Source organism: Rhinopithecus roxellana, chromosome 1 (assembly GCF_007565055.1).
Source record: "Rhinopithecus roxellana isolate Shanxi Qingling chromosome 1, ASM756505v1, whole genome shotgun sequence".
In the NCBI taxonomy this organism is placed as follows: domain Eukaryota; kingdom Metazoa; phylum Chordata; class Mammalia; order Primates; family Cercopithecidae; genus Rhinopithecus; species Rhinopithecus roxellana.
In genome coordinates this window covers 77,520,049-77,540,568 of record NC_044549.1, presented here as the reverse complement: position 1 = coordinate 77,540,568, position 20,520 = coordinate 77,520,049, and the positions used below count along the sequence as shown (strand labels likewise).

Below are 20,520 nucleotides of genomic sequence, written 5' to 3'. Positions count from 1 at the left end.
GACTTTGAGATAGGAATGTATTCTGAGAATATACATGCCCTCTAACTTTGTTTTCTGGGAAATACAATGTAAATGCTGAGAACAACAGCACACAGCAACTGAGAACTTCCACTGTGCCAGGTCAGGATCTAAGCTGCTCGTATGTTCAGTCTTGAGTGGAGAAAGACTGGGACGTCAGGCCCCCATCTCTCTGACGCAAATCCTGCACTTGTAAACACAGGTCCACGCAAGCCTTGCAGCTCACAGGGTTGCTCTCATGGTGACAAAATCACTGAGATGCGGAGCCTTTATTAGGAGACTCCTTGACATTTCTTTCAGCCTAAGGGTCAGCGTTTGCAACCCCACTGTGTGCCCTCCTGCTGTGCACCTTAATAAATCAGGTCCCTTCTTTTAGGTTTGTGTGGGTGGTTGAAGAGCAAGGGTAGCTTTAGAATCCGCCAGTCCCCAAACATTTCCTTAGTTCCTCAGTCACTGTGTATATGCAGAGTGGTAGAAACAGAGCCCCTGGAAGTTTGAAGAAGAAAGATTGTTATAATCTCTTTGAGAGAAGATTTTCAGTTAAACCTATTAGATCCAGAATAAAAAGGCAGACTCCCATATATGGCGAAAGACCCCTCACTGTACATTGTATCTTTGTCCATCAGAGGGCAAACATAGGATGAGGCCCTGAAATAATAATCGCAGATTGCTTTCACTGGGAAACCTGAGCTTCTTACAGCCAACAATTCATTTTCCCCATGTATTACTTTTATGTTCATTTTAGAAAACTTAGGAAGTTTAATAAGGATATCAGGAAAAAAATTTTCTCAAAATCTTCATTCCGAGAAAGCATCATTTTTAACCTTTCAGTATTTATCTTGCCATATTTTTCCTATGCAGATGGTCTTGTAAATATGTACTTGACGGAGATGGGAATCTGACTTTGCATAATCTTTGGTGCAGAATGGTTGGGTAGTATCCAGGCTCTAGAACCTCACAGACCAAGTTCAAATACTGGTTCCACCACTCCCACCTGATGAATTAAGTCTTTAAAGGTGGTATTATCATTTACTCGGCATTACATGACTGTTTTTCACATCTGTTTATAATTTTGAGATATGCTCTGCATCAGGAAGTCGGGAGGTCAGGGGCAGGCTGGAGTGGCCAAGCACTCTAGAGCCCCTGGGATGCAGAGGCTGGGAAGAGTACACTGTTGCCCAGTGGGTTTGTCCTTGGCAGTGGTACACGAGGCTTCATTGTTCCCTGCTCAGGTGTCAGAGGAGTGCCTCTGATTGCCCTGAGTCAGTGAGTGATGGAATTAGCAACCCTGCTGATCCCCCAGCCTCCGTTCTTTCTGTGCACCTTGATCTCTGAAGTCGCTGTGTTATTTGAAAGGAGTTTCTGTACAAATACTTCTACTAAAAAAAAACAAAAAACAAACAAAAAAAAACACCTCTGTGATTAAAAAGGGAGTCTCCCCATTGGCCAAGACACTGGATCATAAACAGATTCAGTGTGTGGGACTCTGGCTGCTGTTGTTTTGTGTTGGGTTTGTGGTTTTATTTATTTTTTTGTACTTGTCTCCCCTGGTGCTGGGGCACTAGCTTGGAGCATGATAAAAATCATGTTATTGAAGAAACCTTTCTGCTCCTTTTTTTTTTTTTTTTTTTTTTTGAGACGGAGTCTCACTCTGTCACCAGGCTGGAGTGCAGTGGCACAATCTCAGCTCACTGCAAGCTCCATCTCCCAGGTTCAAGCGATTCTCCTGCCTCAGTGTCCCGAGTAGCTGGGACTACAGGCATGCGCCACCACACCCAGCTAGTTTTTGTATTTTTAATAGAGACAGGGTTTCACTATGTTGGCCAAGATGGTCTCGATCTCTTGACCCTGTGATCCGCCTGCCTCGGCCTCCCAAAGTGCTGGGATTACAGGTATGAGCCATGGCGTCCGGCCTCTGCTCCTCTTTGTCCGAAGGCAGGGGACACACCGGGAAACTCATGGCCAGCCTGTTTCCTTCTCAGAGAGGAAGGGCTTGCAGGGCTAACAGTGTTTCCCCCAGCTGATCCGAAACATGATTCAGGCTTAGTACAATTGGCCACTGAAAAGAATTGTCCTTCCCTCTCATGGTGTGTGGAATGAGAAAGGGAGAATGAGGAAGTCTTCTAGAGCCAAAGAGTAATCTTTGTCCCGCATTACACAATGGGCCTGGGACACAGGGAAATCTGATATGTCAGATAAGGAGGTGATGATATGTGAGGGTGCCAGCTGAGATGTACCAGATGAATTTTCTCCATGTTATTATTTTTAAAAATTATGAATGCACCAACATGTTAATGGAGCCCGGACCGTTGAGCCATTTCCTCATGTGAGGGCCTTACTCCAGGCAAGAGACTCCTACCCGCCGACGCCTGCAGGAGCTTTATGTAGCTGGGTTGCCTTTCCATGGCAGGGACTGGGGACAGGGAAGGATGGACTCTGGCATTTGCCCCTCTGTCGGTCACTGCCGTCCTGACAAACAGTGAGGGGGGCCTTCAACACAGTGGCTCTCTGCCTAGTTCACTCATCTTCAGGAAAACACCTTAAAGTTCCAAGAGCCGCCACTGCCATTTCTTCTACTTCTGTCTCACTCACGTAGCACCCTTGCCAGTTTAGAGAAAATGCCCTATGTCCCTGATTTTCATCTGATCTCCCATCAGTTCTATGAGGATGGCAGACAGGTGACACCATGCCTATTTTATAGAGTAACAAAAGGAGGTTTATCCAGGGCTATACAGATGAGACACGGGAACTAGTACGTGAACTTCAAACACGTGACTCTTGGCTAGCTACTCCTTGCACTGTAGTAGTAATTCCCTAAAGTGTTCCTCAGTGCACTGATGGTGTTGGATATTAAGAGACAATTTTTTTTTTTTTTTTTTTTTTGAAATAGGGTCCTCTGTCACCCAGGCTGGAGTGCAGTGGTGTGATCATGGCTCTCCGCAGTCTCAGACTTGTGGGTTCAAGTAAGATCCTGCACCTCGGCCTCCCATGTAGCTAGGAGGCACACACCACCATGCCTGGCCATTTGTGTGGGGGTGGGGGGCCTAGAGATGGTGTCTTGCTATGTTGCCCAGGCTGGTCTCAAACTTCTGGGCTCAGATGATCCACCTCAGCTCCCAAGGTGCTGGGATTACAGGAATGAGCTACTCGACCTGGCCACTATTTTTAAAAAATAGTCATAAAGGCATATGGTGTTCAAATAAGTTTGAGCAAAGCTGGATTAAACAAAATTAATAGGTTTCTCCACTGCAGGCCTTCTCAGAGCCTTTGACAGGCCAGGGTCCTCAAGCCAACGGCCACACTCCAGAGAAAGAGCATTTGCTGTGCTTATTGCTCCCAGCCCCTTTTCTTCTCAGACCCTCATGTGGAATTAGAGTACACAGAATATATTTGGGGAAAGTTTTGCTGCAGCCTGACTTCTCTTGGACTATAGGATGAGCCATTTTCCAAGCAGGTGGAGCTACCAACACTGACTGAGGTAGTTAACACGAAGCCTGGACAACCTCATGCCAAAAATGATTAATCGACCTGAAAAGAAGGCAGATAGCCTAGTACCACCATTAGGCTTTTCTTTATCTTATGATGCTTGGCAACTATGTTTTGCCAAGCGCTTACTTACCTGGAGCTTAATGGGCATATATATTCACTGTTCAACAAGACTGAGACAAATAAAAAGGAACTTGGGACCTTTCTCAAAGGATGTCAGCAAAGGAGAGGCTAGCATTTCCTTTTCTGTGCTGACGACCACGTGCCCACCACTGTCCCAAGTCAGGGCTTACTAGAAAACTTTGCAGTGTCCAGATAGTAAATATTTTAGGTTTTGTGGTCCAAAATCTGTGGGCAAAATCCAGATATGGATGTTTGTTTAACAAGAAAAAAAAACAAATGTTCATAGATCTTTTATTGAAGAAATTCAAAATATAATGAGTATAATTTTTTGTAATATATCTCTACTAATGAGAAGAGAGTGGGTTTCTTTTAGGGGATAACATGGCACTTTATTGGAGGTCAAAATTAGTATCCTCTGTTGTCAAAATCTATTGCAAATGTTTATCTGTTAATGCTGATCGGTACTGGTATTTTGTGTATTTCGTCTTTAAAAATATCTGTCCATACAGATAGGTGATATGCATGACACTCAAAGTGTGGTCAAGTTAGAGCAACCTCGCTGCCATTTGTAGTGTGTGAACAGCAGTGCAAAGCCATGAGTGTGCCATGTGTGGTCTTGGCTGTAACTCCATAACCCTGCCCTTGCCATGCAAAAGCAGCCAGAGACCATACAAGTGGGCATGGCTGTGTTCCACTGTAAACTATATTTATGGACAGTGAAATTTGAATCTCATATCATTTCCATGTGTCACAAAATACTCATTTTTAAAAATTCTCCCCCCTCCCCCAACTAATGAAAAAGGCAAAACCCATTTTTGGCTTGCAGACCACACAAAAACCAGTGGCTGGCTGGATTTGACCTATTGGGCCATTATTTGCCACCCCATTCTAAGTGCTTTTGCATTGGTCATCTTGTTCATCCTGACATCTCTGTATGTGGTATGTACCGCTATGATCCTGTCTTCAAGATGAGGAAATTCAGACACAGAGAGGGAAAGCTCTTTGCCCAAAGTCACACAGCTCCGAAATCTCAGAGTTAGCATTTGAACCCAGGTATGTCTGACTCCAGAGCTGCAGGGCAGTTGTTTGTCTGCACTGATTCACATTACATTCCCCATGGTGACCTTTTTCCATCTCTGCCGTAGTCTTCAAGCTCCCCAGCAAACTCCCTCATGGGAAGGGGAAGATGGGCCAGTTTCTTTAAGAATCATGAAGACAGCCGACAAGGGCTCTGTCCATTTTCCTCCTCTCCACCTTAGGAGTTATCTCCATTGACCACTTTTCTGCTTCCTTCTCACATCTTATTACACCATCTCTTCCTTCTTTTGTTCTTCCCTTTTTTCATGAGTAGAGTGTCCAGTCTGCATATAGGATCTCATGGGGTAAGGGTGTGACCTCTGCATTTCAGATCTGCCCCTGAAAGCTGTGTGACCTTGGGCACATTATTTAATCTCTCTGAACTTCTAGTGTCCTCATCTGGAAAATGGGGAAAGCGATTTCTTACATTTTCCTCCCTCATGGAGTTCTTGTGAAGATCAAATGAAACAATGGTGTAAAAAGGGAGCCCAGTGCTAGTACCTAGTAAGCACTCCATAAATACTAGCCTTGTTGTTTTTATTTTCTTCCCTACCACTACCTACTCTGCTACTACATTGATCGCCTCTCACAGGCTTGCCATGTCAATATCTCTGCAATTATTTATCAAGTGTCTACTATGTGTTACAAGGTTTAAAAGTTTGCTCCCTCCACATCTCCTGAATCAGGTTGAGCACTGAGTGCTGGGCTTTGCATTGGCACACACGGCCAAAGGAACAAATGGAATCATTCTCCCTGGAGATCTTCATGCTCCCACCAAAAACCACCTGGTTGGGATGGGTTGGATATAGCTCTTGAAGAGTCGAGCAAACTGTCCAGGCAATAAAAAATATATGCCTACAAATTCAAAAACCCTCGACTCACAGTGCCAATAAACTAGCCCAGTTAATAGTCCATTGGAATTAGGTACATGAAGAAGCTTAAAACTTTTCAGCCATTACAAGAAATACCATCATGTTTTGAAGTCAGGGGAAACCAACGGAGGCCATAACCAAGTGAAATTACAAAGAAAATGTGAAAGTTGTCTTTTCCTTAGATCTTTGTACTCTCTTATCTTGGCCAAGCCAGAATAGTTACTTAAAATATTGGAAACAGCTTGTTGAGAAAGAAATGTTGCATCTTCTTTGCCTGCAGAAAAGCATGTACACACTTGCAGGCTTTGGTGTGTTCTTAGAGAGGCTTCAAGGAATTGTGCAAGCAGGGTATGTTCTAGCAGATTACGGGTTCTTTGTGTTTCATGTTTCATGGCTGCCAGCAGCTGGCATCTTTCAGAAATCACATGAAAAGTGGGCAGAGCTCCTTGTGCAAACTTCTGAGCCAAAAGGTTAAGGAGACTTTGTGTGTAACTCTTAATCTTGTTGGGAAATTTTAGGGTGAAAAATATAATTATGCCTGAAATGCCAACAACCAAGGCCAAAGGAATGTCTCCTCTTTGGAGGGTTCTTTGTTGATTAGATTAAAAACTAAGCTCTTGTGTTCCTGCCTACAAATTATTCAGATTATTTGAAAAGAAATGAAAGAAGACACTGGGAGGGAAAACTGTTGCATACTATGCTATGTAGCACTTAACTAATGCTCACCCGTTTAGCAGTTAGTTCAGTAAATATTTATTGAGTACCTGCTATGCGCAACTCAACAGAAGCTAAATATTCAAGTTCCTGCTCTCCTTGAGTAGTTTTACTCAAGTTAGGTGTATTCTTAATCATCTCTCAGTGTAAGGTTCTGGTCATAAGAAGAATTAAAAGACTCTAGAGGTTAGCACAGGGCAACTTTATATTGTATAATCTATAATTGCCATCAATTCTGTATAGATATAGATTAGCATGGGCAATTCAACAGGCTGGCCTTAAGAGCTGTGTGGTGTGGCCTGAACACCAGGCCTAGCAGTCAAGAGGGGCAACACACAAAGACACTAAAAAGAAGATAGGAAAGTGATACTACGACATTGGAATGAGGTGTTGTCATCAGCCAGCAGACCCCAGTGGAGTCCTGTGAGCCTTGTAGCCCTGGAATCTAAGTAATGACGATGAGCATAACTTGTCCTGGAGTGGAGCACAACCATTAAGGAAGGCCTTCTTTGTCCATGTGTAACTCTATTTAGTCTTTCTCTGTCCCACCATGTAGGTCTTAGGTTGCCCCATTTTACAGAGGAGAGGCTAAATTACATCTTGGTCACACAACTTAGAGGTGGAAGAACCCAGGCTGTGTAACCCAGTTGTCATTCCCCATCACATTCTGTGTTCTTTCTTCAGTATCATGTGGCCACTGCTAGCCATCCGATATAGCAAGGGGTTATTCAGACCCAGCTCCTTAAACCACATACCAAAGTCCCTCCCCAGATGAGTTTATGAGTCAGCTAACTCATGGTTGGGAAATCAAATAGTGATATATATATACATATATATACACACAATTTATTATGCATTATATATCTTAAATGTATACATTATTACAATACATGTTGTATATTGTATGTTAAACACTGTGTTAGTTTCCCAGGCTAATCCACAAAAGCCTATGTCATGTTGCTAAAATTTCTATGCTTGTGGAGAGGGCTGGGGAGGATAATGGAAGATAATATAATAGCTAAAACAGAATAAGAAAAACAAGATCGAATGAAAACTTAACAGCATTGATTGATCTTGAGGCCACATACTTCAGGAGAAGTGGCCTTGTTTAAAAAGGACAAGGAAAGACAGTGCTCATCTTAGGATGTTGTTTTGAGAATTAAATCCGTTAAACCATGTAAACCATCTAGCACATTGTAAAAGTGATGTAAATGCTAGTTGCGTAGGTAAATGGAGAACTTTAAAAATATTTCAAAGGGAATTCCCGAACACTTTTAAAGTGAAACCTTTGGAGAGTCATCACCTAAATTATTTATACTTAATTTCACTTTAAAACAAGAGTTTCCTTCTACATTGCACCTGGCTATTTGTGCACATGCTAAGTGCCTGAGTCTGCCATTCATCATCCTGAGACTGCCTGCTGCAGCTAAGATTGCCAGCTAGTGCAGCTGAGAAGCAGCTATGGAAGCCCCACAGTCAGATGCTTACCTTCCAGTTTTGGAAATAATAAGGGTGCCTCTCCTAAGCAATTACACCGTGCCCCACACTTCACTTAGTGCCTGGCCATACACTAACTCACCTTGCCCCCTAACAAACCCAGGAGGCATGTGCTATTATTAGTTACATGTTAAAAATAAGAAAACTGGACCCTAGAGAGTTTATGAAAGTTGCCACAAGTTGCGGAACCAGTGAGTGATGGAGCTGGAATTTAGAAGTGGGCAGTTTGCTCCTGGAGAACACGCACTATGCCAGGATTTCTCAGCTTCAGCACTATTGAATCTAGGGCTAGATAATTCTTTGTCTTGCATCCTGTCTATTGTAAGATATTTAGCAGCATCCCTGGCCTCTACCTACTGGATGCCAGTAGCTTCCCTGCCACTCCACCCCCAGACCCTAGTTGTGACAACCAAAAATGATTCCAGAGATTGCTGAATGTACCCTGGGGGTCAAAATGGCCCCTGGTTGGTTGGGAACCACTGCTTTACCCCCAGATATCATCCTTGGATTTGAACATTATCAAAGTTTGACCCGCAGACTGAAAGAATCTCACAGACTTTACTGCCTGAAAGTTACCTTTGACACTACTCAGAGGAAGCAGAGCTTTCTTACAGAGGGAGGGAAGGGAAGTGAACATTGAAAATATCCGTGTGTGTATTAGGACATGGAAGAGGGGACCAACAGTCAAGGTGTGCATGGCAGGTGGAGGTACAGAGGGAGGAAATGGTGATTTGGAAAGGATGACATACTTGCCACTGAAAACCCAGCAAATCTGAACTCGCGGGGCTCCTGCACAATGATTGAGAGCTCCTGCTGGAGTCAACAGCCCTGATTCAAATTCTTGCTCCACCACTGATGAGCTCTGTGACCTTGGGTCAGTGATTTAATCTGAGTGCCAGTTTCCTCCCCTATAAAACCTAAGTAATGTTTGTTTCTACCTCATGGTGGTGTTGTGAGCCCCTTACAGGTGCTACAAGAGAAGGGGCTTCATAGATGCTAATCAGTTGTCCTGGCCACCCCACCTAAGGCTGTGATGTTTAAGGGATAATACGACAGGGTCTGAACTCAGACTGCCCAAGTCTAAATCCAGCTTGGCCACATGTTAGCTGTGTGATCTTGACTGAGTAGCTCAGCCTCTATGAGCCTCAAAGCCCTCATTTCTAGTGCCTACCTTGCAGAGTCCATATATGGAAGCTATGAGATGATGCAGTGAACCCTTGCCCAGTTCTGGAGCCCTGCAAACTCTCATCAGCATTAGCACCATGATGACACTTCCCACCTTATGATTTGTCTTTCCTTTCTAGGGCTGCCATAGCAAGGTGCTGCAGGCTTTGTTCAAGGTGTAGGCAGGTCCTTCTGAGGCTATGAGGGACAATCTATTCCATGCCTCTCCTCTAATTTCTAGTGGTTTGGTGGCAATCTCTGGTGTTCCTTGGCTTGCAGATGTATCATTGTGATCTCTATCTTCATTTTCTCCCGGCGTTCTCCTTGGGTGCATGTGTCTCCTTGTGTCCAAATTTCCCCTTCTTAGAAGGACAACAGTCACCTAGGATCAGGGTCCAGGATGACATCATCTTAACAAATGATATCTGCAATGACCCTATTTTCAAGTAAGGTCACATTCTCAAGTACTAGGGATTAGGATATCAACACATGAATTCTGAGGGGGACACAATTCAATCCATAACAAGATTCTATGAATCTTCTAAAGGTTTCTTCCAGCCCTGAAATTCCATGAGGAATGGCTAAGATCTGAGTAGCTTGTGGCAACCAAATAATGGAACCCTGAGAACAGTGGAAAGAGCACTGTTTGAAGAGTCAGGAAATGTGCTACTTGAGGAAAGTGTCTTGATTTTTTTTTTGACTTTTAAAATCAATTTACTTGATTATATGTCTTCTCTGTCCTGTGGGGCTGACGACAGCTACTTTCTACACCTTCACCGCGCACCCTCTTCCCAAAATTATTCTGCAGACTGCAGAAGAATGTGGCTGTAAAGACACCTTGAAGCTTTCAAGGCTCTGTCTCTGTGTGTTATTATTATCCCCATTATTTATAGGGAATAAGGCGAAATGTTGACTCCCGCGTGGGGATTCAGTGTCTGTTAACAAGGCCTCATTTCTCCATCACTGCTTGCCTCTCCCCATCAAACGCAGACCTACTGCTAAAGTTTTCAAAAGCTCCCTGCGTTGCGAGATTTGAGCAAACTTGATCTTCCAGGTTAAACTTAAATATTGTTTCCATTTTGAAGCCTGTCATGTGGGTGTACCACAAAAAGCGTTTGGTTTCCACCCCCACCCCGCCTGAAGCTCTGGGCCGCAGTATATAGGCAGTAACAGAATACTAGGAAGAAAGAGCCTGAAATGGATCCTTGGCTCTCAGCCTGTACAGAGACAAAGCAGGATGTAAGTAAAACCATTACTTCTACCTCCTGATCAAAGGCGAGATGGTAACCCCGCCCCTCCTCCCCACCACCCAGCAAGCAATTAACACAGCCTGGCGTCTCCTCTGCAGTGATGGCGGTTCATGAGCTCGGACTCACGAGTGGTTGAAAGTGGGGGTGCCTTCTGTGCCCAGATTGAAAAATGTGCGCATTTGCGAACAGAATACATGACGAAATGGGGGAAACACAAAAACCAAGCTTGTTGACAGCTTACTCTTTTCATCTACATTTGATGCAGAGTGAGATCAGAATTTGCCAGTGGAACTTAGAAGGTTTGTATCACAGGAATTAAGTAGACTCAAGTTGATTTTGCAACCACCTATAAACTTGTTAAATGCAGATTCTGATTCCATTAGGTCTGTGTGGAGCCTGAGATTTTATGTTTCTAACAGACTCCCAGGTAGGGTTATCAAATTTAGAGGTGGAAAAAATAAAATAAAAGAAAGACTTGACATCCAGTAAAATTTGAATTTCCTATATTTTATCTGGCAACCCTTCTCCCAGGCAATGTTAATGCTGCTGGTGTGTGGACCACCCTTTGAGTGGCAAAGATGTACATCCCAAAGACATAAAAATCTGATGAAAGTATAAGGCTGAGTTAGTGGATGAGCATCTGGTACAATTTAGAAACAAGCGCATGGTTTACAGGATAGTCGCGCTGCAAAATGTGACTTGGCTATAGGCAGAAACAAACCAATAGCATCAAAGAGTGTACGTACATCATTAGAAACAGGGTTCCTTGCATTCCTAGGCTTAGAGTCCTGGCGGACAGTGTGGTACTCATGTTTGCTTTGTAGATTTATTTTCTTAGCCACTTAGTTAATATTGGTAAATCCAAAGTAAATTTAGAACTATAAAAATAAAAAAGGTTTTTTTTAAAGAGCTAACAACAATGCAAAGTTTAATGTTGAGGGCCTTGAGGATGACATTTTGCCACATGCTGCCTCCCTTTCCAACTCACCCTCCAAAAGGCCACTGTAACTCCTGCAGCTCAACCCTGATAGGTACTCTGCAGATGAGGTGGGGGCTGGGGCATAGGTTTACAATGACATTTGACATGCAAACCCAACGGTCTGTTTCTTTGAAGCTAAAAGAACTGATTCCAGCTCCTTTGAGGATACTGGGCCACCAGAGTGGCCACTTACAGATTGCCAGAAAGTTGCCACTGAAAGGGAGCTTAGCCATCATTGATTCTAGCCTTACTTCCACTGATGAAGGGGCAGGCTGCAGACAGCAAGTTCCTCCTCCTCGGAGCCCCTTTCTCCTCTACTGGCTACTCTGGCAGGTACACTGGAAAAGCTTTATTCCAGGGGCTGTGTAGGGTTAGGACTTGGTTTTTAAGATCTGGTTTTGGGGAATTTTTTTGTTTGGTTCTGATTGAAGGTAAAGAAAGATTGTCTAATTCCAAATCTTACTTGCCTGTGTTCTGTAATGACAACCATCTCCCTTCCGTTCATCCATTCTTGAGAGTGGGTTAAATCTTATATATATGTCTCTTGTGATTTTAGTAGGCTTGATTTATTTAATCAAAGGCAGATACCAGACTTTTCCCAAATTTAATAGTGCCATTTGTTTTATTCTTCAAGTATTTATTGAGCACCTTCTATGTGCCAGGTCTGTGGAAGGTCACAGCCATCCAGAAACTAGAAGATAAATAGCCCTCTCTCATTCAGCATGTCTCATCAGGACTTGGCTCTGCTGTAGCAATGAATAAGCATGGAATTTTAAGCTGAAATGCTCAGAAGTTAGTCATTTTAGCTGTTTGGCCGGCCTTAATTTCTAAAACATCAAATAACATCATATTTCAAGTCCCATTGATAGATAGCCTATATGCCCCTACCCTTAGTGATATGTCTAGCATGGTATTTTTCACCCAATTCTTTTAAAAATCTACATTCATGACTCAATTCTCATTGTCAAATATTTAAGCTATATTGAAGTAGACAACTTAAAACCTCAATGTCTCCTTCACTCTGTCCCCCAACTCTACACTTCTCCCCAGAAGCAAAAGACCCCAATTAATTGGTAGATATGTCCTTTGTCTGCATTTGCAAATAATGTACATTTACATAATTCATTTAACACAAATTAGATTATATTATTCAGTTTCTTCTGTGATTTGCATTTTTCACTTACTAGTATGTCTTGGTAAACTTTTCATTTTAATATATATAGACCTACCTTATTTTTCTAATAGCGACAGAAGTATTTCATGGAATTCCCCTGCCAAGGTTTATTTTAGCCACTCACAGTTAATAGGCATTTAGATAGTTTGCATGTTTTGCTGTCACAAACAAGACTGCAATAAATAATTTTGTGTATATGTCTTTGGGCATATGTGCAAGTATTTCTGTAGAATAGAGACCCAGAATTTTAATTTTCTACATGAAATAAATCTGATAAGCTGATGAGAACAGGATTTGTTGCCAATTGGCAAATACATTCCAATCTGAGTCTTGAGTTTCCCAGCCCACTCTGTCCTGTTTGTATTAATGCAGGATTGCCCCCAGGAGTCCTCCCTGTTCAGACCCTGCTGACTGACAATTTGGAATCTGGAGTTGAGCTTCATATATAAAAACCTAGATTTGCAATATTTAAACACTGAAATACCTTAAAATGGTATGGACTTTATTAAATAGAAAGTGAAAAAGGGAAAAACTAAGGGAATTTCCCTGTTAAATGAATGGAAAACTCCATATTTAACAGAGCACTAGTCTCCCAGGAAAGGAGGTGGGCCCATTTTTTTTTTGTTTTTGTTTTTGTTTTTTTGTTTTTGAAAATAACCTTTTCACATTTTTCTTCCCAGCTAAGCCAACTCCCCAAATAGCCCAAACTAAATACCTAATGAGTGTGCTGTATTGAGATGTGTTTTGTTTCAGATTTTAAAATGCAGCAAATAAGATGTAATAGGCAGAATCTAAAGATGTCTTTCCAAGACGCCCATGCTTCATTCAAACACTAACCAGGTACTGGACGAAGGGACTTTGCAGCTTATCTTAAAATAGGGAGAGTATCCTGGATTATGTAAACGGACCCAATGTCATGACATTAGCCCTTAAAAGTGGAGAAAGAAAGTGGAAGAGTCAGAGTGGTGCAGTGGAAGAGGGAAGGGGAGAGATTAGGAAGAAAAGGCAAAATGATCCCAAGGGGGAGGAGAGGCTGTGATAAAAGGGAAGGGGCTATGAGCCAGGGATTGCAGGTGGCCTCTAGAAGCTGAGAATGATGCTCAGCCAACTGCCAGCAAGTAAGGTCCCACAACCAGACGGAGCTGAATTCTGCCAGTGACCTGAATGAGCTGGGAAGTAAATTCAGCCTCAGAACTGCAAAAAAGATTGCAGCCCTGTTGACACCTGGTGATTTTGGCCTCATGAAACCCAGAGCGAGAACGAACTGAACCATGCTGTGCCAAAGTTCTGACCTACAGAACTGTGAGATAATAAATAGATATTTTTTAAAGTCAATAAGTGTGTGGTGATGTGTTAGGATAGCAGTAGAAAACGAATGCACAGATGGGTTGAACCAACATCAGTGTGTAAGACTTGGCCCACAGGGCAAGCTGGTGCATTTTTTACTTGCTAGCATCTGGAGCAGGGTAAGGGCCCAATGTTATACTATGAAGAAAAGCAGCTTGCATTTTCTAGGTGCTTACCTCATTTTAGGTGCTGTACATGGTACTTTACGTGCACTTCTTACCTTGTTCTTCACAGCAGCCCTACAAGGATTTATGCTTTTATTATTATTATCATCCCTATTTTAAAGGTAAGGGACCTGACTGAGGCTCACAGGGGTTAGCTACCTGGGCAGGTGTCACATGGCTTATTAATGGCAGGGCTGGGACTCAAACCCATGTCTGTGGGACATCATGCCCAAGTCTGTGCACGTAAGTGCTATATTTCACAGTGCACCACGACCCCAATTAAATATGAAGCTAATATGTTTCCATATACAAAATTGCTGATACCGAAACTCCTGCTAGCCCCTCACAACTAAGAATGCCTTTCATCACATAAAGCCCTTTAACCTTGTTTTAATGCCCTTGGAATACTACACCACTAGGTGCTGAGCAAGGAGGAAAAAAATCAAAGTTGGATGGTCAAGGAAATAGGAGACGCCCACCCCACCCCCGCCCTACCCCCCAGGTTCTGCAAGCCAAAGCTCAGAGCACACTCTTGTATTTCTCTTCAAATCCTTGGGGGTCTCGCTTACTCTAGATTGTGTCAAAGATTGTGCCCCCTTCTCTGCACCAGGCACTCAATTCCAGGGGTGGAAGTTGTGATGGAGACATTTTTATACCTGCGGCATAAAGATCAGGAGCCAAAAGGAATATCAGGTGGAACAAATGCTATCGCTGACATTTTATCTGGAGGTGGGGGTGCAGGTTGATGTGCCAATTTGCTCTCAGTTGCACGTACAGAAATTGTGACCTCAAATTCAGCCAATGGAAAGTCTGAGTATGAACATTCACATTGTTCAGACATTTAACAAATATGAACTGAGCTTCCATAATGTGATGGGGTTTGCATGAGAAGTTAATGATACAGTAATGAATAAGGTGAGTTCCCTACTCATAGATCTTCCAGGCTCCATTATTCCAATATTATTCCAGGCTAATGAAGGAAGCACAGATAAGCAAGCAATTGCAGGATAGTATAATAAGTGCTGTCGTGGAGGAGGCACTAGATGCCTAGAGTACATGTGGGAGAGATGCCAAACCCAGATTCAGAAGCCAGAAATAGTGACCCTTGAGCTGCGGCCTCAAGGATAAGTAGGAGTTGGCCAGGTACAGAGGCGGCAGAGGAGAATAGCCCAGCCCCAGGGAATGTCATGATGTAGATCTGATCTGGGAGCCTACCTATGTCCATAAATACATCTGGAGTATAGGAGGCAAACAGGCTATCGGTTGAGAGTGAGATCAGAAAGCCTTTCTACTAGTTTTTTGAAGAGATAGAACTTAATTATAAGGGGACTTGGAAACCATTGAAAGAAAAGGCTAAGCAGTGGCATGAATGGATGTAGGTGCTTTAGAAGGATCCCTCTGGTGGAAGAGCCAAGAATTGATGGAGGGGAGTGAGTGGAGCACAGAGACTATTGGGACCCGAGAGAGGTGGTGGGGGTAGAAAGGAACGGTGGGGAAAAGCAGCTGGATGCCAGAGCTATCTGAGGAGGAGGGGCCATGGGGTTTGTTCATCGGGTGGAGGGAGAAAAGGGAGCCCAGGATGACAGCCAGGGTTGATTTGGCCAAATCATCATCCAAATATTATTCTGGGCTGACAGGCCCAAGTTGCAGTCAGCAGAGGCAACATGGGCTTATAATTTGCCATTTGTGAATGTCCTGAGGAGTGGAGAATCAGCTAGGAAGCAAATCTTCCTTCTGCTGCATGAGACAGCCAAAAAAGCACCTCTGAGGATAGGCATCTTGGGGATTTCAGAGCAGGTAACGCCTTTTGGTTGTTTTGAATATGCTGACAGAAGAACAAAAGCTTTCAGGAAAACAAAGCCCAACCCCTTAATGAAACAGGAAAGGATATACAGTTTCAAATACTTGCTTTCCTTGCTTTCTGAGAAGAAAGATGCCTTGCCTGTTGAAGGTGGCAGATACAGGTTGCTCTGTGGGCCTCGGGAAGGGTCACTGCAGCTGTCACCTGCCCACCCACGTGTCCTGAGGCACTGTGACATCTTGAGAGGTGTCCTGACTCTTGGCCTTGACATGTCCTGTCAGGCCTGCCTGTCAGCTGGGACTGGGCTTGGGGAAGAGCCTGCGGGCCTGGGGCCTGGTAGCACTTGCTTAGTTAAACATCTGTGGCTGCTATTGCCCTGTCACAGGCTGGCAAGTCAGAACTACTCAGATTCACTTGCACAGCGACAGTCCTTCAGTCTTCTGATTATGTGGCTCTGCAGCAGGGAGAGGGAGATATTCATGAGCAAGTGTGCAAAATGCATATAATGCCTACCAGTGGTGTACAGCCATCCATTGCTTCGGTCTGCCCAGTGTCTGTCTCCCTGTCTTTTGATACGAAGGGCCAGAGTTTCTCTGGGGAATTCCTTTCAGTTTCTACAGTTCTGGGACAGTTACTCTTCACCCAGTACTATGTCAATATGGCACATGACTCAAGCCAGCCAGAGTTCACTTTCCCTAGACTTAATCACTCAGAGGGAGCTATCCCTTAAGCCACTGAACTAAGATTGGTTCAGAAATGGGCACATGATCAAACTAGACCAATGAGTCTCAGTTCTGAGATTTCGAGTTAAGACTGCTTGGAAAAATAACTGTTTATGGAAGTAGAAGCTGGAGTGATGAAATTTGGGGTACCAGGGGCAACAGTACCATAGTTAGAAGAGAACCCTACCTGAAAATGAAGTCAGAAAGAAAAGGAAAGTAGACAAGAATGATGGAGAGAGAGGCAGAGAGATCCCTGAAGACATCATTTAAGATCCCAAATTCACCTGTGCCCAAAGCCAGATTAGTCCTGAATGATTTAGTTACAAGAACCAATAAGTGCCTTTTCCCATAAGCCAGTTTGGGGCCAGATGAATAGAAATTGCATCCCTTATTGAGTCCTGGCTCAAGTCAATTTAGCAAGCATTTGTTAAGATCCACGGCGGGAGCTATACCTCAGAACTCTAGGGAGCACAGGAGGCATGCTACAATCACAGCCATTGCCAGTATTGTTATTATTCTATTTATTAGACATTTCCCCAGCTTTCAGACACTCCTCAGCACTTTACACACATAATTTCATTTGACCCTTTGAGCACATCTTTTAATTAAAAATAATTATCTACACTTTACAGGGAAAGAAACCTAGCCCAGAGAAGTTAAGATATACATCCAGGGGTGGGTGCAGTGGCTTATACCTATAATCCCAACACTTTGGGAGGCCAAGGTGGGAGGATTGCTTGAGCCTAGGAGTTCAAGAACACCCTGGAAAACATGGCAAAAATCCTGTCTCTATTTAAAAAAAAAAATACAAAAATTATCCGGGCATGGTGGTGTGTGCCTGTAGTCCCAGCTACTCAGGAGGCTGAGGTGGGAGAATTACGTGAGTCCAGGAGGCAGAGATTCCAGTGAGTTGAGATCATGCCACTGCATTCCAGCCTAGGCAACAGAGTGAGACCCTGTCTCAAAAAAGAAAGAAAGAAATATGTCTAATATAGTAATAATAGTGACACAGGATGTGAGTTATTGTCTATAATGGCCCCAGAATCTATGTTCTCACCACCCTGATTTCTTGCCTGCTTTTTCTGAGGCAGCTTACACTCTGGTCAGGGAGACTTAAAGGGAACACACTGGCAGGCAAAAGAGGTTACTTCCTTCCATCTCAAGGACTTGGAAGGAAGGGAAATAAGACTGTACACCCATGAAAGCAAAATGGAATAGATCGGAGTAGAGATTTGCCAAGTTGCCTTATAGAGCCAGGACGGCTTCTAGCCAGCTAGGCTAGATCTAGCTGCCTGAATGTACTGGCAGCAAAAAACAAAACAAAACAAGGGTGTGTCAGGAGAGGCATCAGCCAACCATGGAGGCAAAAGCGGGGGAGTGAAAGAGGAGGATCTTGGGGGTGCACTTCATAGCACTATCCAGGAGATGGGTGTCATAGCCACGGAACTTCCCAATGGCCAGGCCATCTCTAGGGGGAGATGAGAGGGGAGGTGGGGCCAGGAATCCAGTAGTTACTCTTTCCATCAAAGCCACTATCCTGCTGTGGAATAGTTCCCTGGGGCCTCTGTGCCATATCTGTGCCATTTTTCAGTAGAATCCAAGAATCTAGATTTCTTTATGATAGCAACTTATTGGAATTATTTTAAACACTCTGCAGGCCCAACAACCACCCCAAGTGCAAGAAACAATCTTGGGGCTCCTCTAATTTGTGATCCATAACAAGGGCTGGGCAGGAATAGGGTAGGAGTTTTCTGAGTTTGGGTTCCTGATGCCCTTGCATGACTACTTCAGCCAACATCCCTAGTTTTGAGGATGCCATTCTTCTCTTCATTGTGACCCCTCCTACTCTCTTTTTAAGTTATTCCTAGACCTCTTCTTCCCTAGAGGCTGTGTCTATGGGAAGGGGACTGTGCTTGCCACAGTTGGACATTCCAGGTTCTGCAGTGATAGTTTCATATCACTGTAAATTCAGCTGGCCTTTGGAGTCTAATCGGTTTCCCCTGTGACTTCCTACAAGAAGAGACTGGGGTAGTCAGAAGCTAATGAACCTTTTGGTCTATACATTTTTCAGAGTTCTCCTTATAAAATAATCACAAGGTCTCTAATTTGCAATGCTAAGGAGACAGGAGCCGGCTACTTTGGAAGCTGCCCTTTTGGAGATGTACTTCTTCTTCTGTGGCCTAACAAGGAAGGTTTCAGAGCCTCCCAGACTCAAGGCCAGGCCTGGGTGATGGCATAGCAACCATGTAAAGTGCATTCTCCACCAGGAGTAGTGGCTCATGCCTGTTAATCCCAATGCCTTGCGAGGCCAAGGTGGGAGGATCACTTGGGCCAGGAGTTGAAGACTAGTCTGGGCAACATAGTGTGACCCCCATCTCTACAAAAAAATAAAAAGTAAAAACAAAACAAAACAAAATAGCTGGAAGTGGGAATGTACACCTGTAGTCCGAGCTACTCAGAAGGCAAAGGCAGTGAGTCAGGAAGATCACTTGAGACCAGGAGTTCAAGGCTGCATGAGCTATGATTGCACCACTGCATTCCAGCATGGGTGACAGAGTAAGACTTTGTCTTCTAAAAAAAAATTCCTTTAAATCAAAACTCAAATAAATAAATAAATAAATAAGTACCTTCTCCCATGGATATTCCTGTGCCCTGGATGAGAAGGGCCAAGCAGCTTTGCAGACAGAAAGAACACCACAAATTTAAACTGGAGTCCCAGCTTCATTACTAGCTAAGTGGATAAGTTTTCCAACTCTTTAAGGTTCAATTTCCTCAGATAAAATGTGAAGATAATAATAGTATCTGCCTCACAGAGTGGCTATGAAGACTAAAATGGAAAAGAAAAGAATGCAAACAGTTTAGCAGGGCACCTGACATGGTTGCATTCATTAGCTATTAGTGACTCTTCTTTCTGATATATTTGCATCCTGGGCTGACATCTCTGTCCACATACTTTTCTATGTATGATCCAGGCCTGAGTGTTCCATACAGTGACTCAGGTCCTCAGGAAGGCAGGGAGTCTTGGAGAAAAAAGGCACCTGGCCTTATAGGTAGCCTGGGTGACCCAGCAACTATCCATAGAGTCCAGTCTGGAAATGTCAGTGAGGGAAATGGGCCAGGGAGGCTTGGTTAAAGGGGCATCAGAAGTCAGCTTCAACCCCACATGCCATAAGGGAATGCAAGCTCAGTATAGCCATATCTGTGCCGTTTTTCAATAGAATCCAAGAATCTAGATTTCTTTATGATAGCAACTTATTGGAATTATTTTAAACACTCTGCAGGCCCAACCACCACCCCAAGTGCAAGAAACAATCTTGGGGCTCCTCTAATTTGTGATCCATAACAAGGGCTGGGCAGGACTAGGGTAGGAGTTTTCTGAGTTTGGGTTCCTGGAAGCAGATTCTGTGACAAGGATGTAGTACAAGCTATTCTTGGGGGATGTGTTCCCAGGAAGCATCAATAAGGCAAGGGGAAGGCAAGCCAATAAAGGGGGAGTTGTCAAGCCGCCACTGTGGGCAACAGGTGACTGCAGCTTAGTCCTGCTGTGGAATGCTGGAGGCTGGTGTGGAACCGGAGTCATCCCACTTTAGGGGTGAGGGAGCTGTGATATGTGTGTCCTCATTCCTGATGGTCATCAGCTGAGGGCTGCTCCCAGGGGCATCAATACCCTCACACTCCTCACCTGCTACAAGCCTGTGTAAGGTGAGCCTTAGAGGCCAGGGAAGCCCTCAGGCAAAGCCATGCAAGAATAGGCAGTTAGAGGTTGAGCTGCATACACTGAAATGGTGGAGCCCAGCAGGCCATGGAAGGGGCACCCATGGTGTCAATGGGAGACAGGCAGAGGGAGGAAGCAGGTCAGCACCACCCACTGCATTAATAAATGTTCAAAGCATCCATCTAACCTGGCAATTAAGGGTGGATGGCAAAGGTCCTCATACTGGCTCCATCTGTCCTGTCAGAGGAGGCTTCCAACACATGCCTCTGGTCTCCTTCTCGTGCCAAAGCAGGAGTTGAGACTGGAAAGAGATGTGAGCTCCTTGCAGGAATGCCTGCTGGCCACGCTTGCCTCTAGAGGCTCTGCCTGTCAATTACAGAAAGATCTGCTAGACTCCATTCTCCTCTATTATCTTCC

The 20,520-nt window shown here is 44.0% G+C and overlaps 1 protein-coding gene and 1 pseudogene across 2 annotated transcripts in view; both read left to right on the top strand.

The window, feature by feature from the left end:
- The window catches only part of ERC2 (ELKS/RAB6-interacting/CAST family member 2), a 1,016,559-nt gene that overhangs the window by 824,236 nt on the left and 171,803 nt on the right, over nucleotides 1-20,520 (top strand). The gene's annotated exons all lie outside the window — the stretch shown is intronic.
- Nucleotides 11,274-20,520, top strand: part of LOC104676517 — a 138,235-nt pseudogene continuing 128,988 nt past the window's right edge.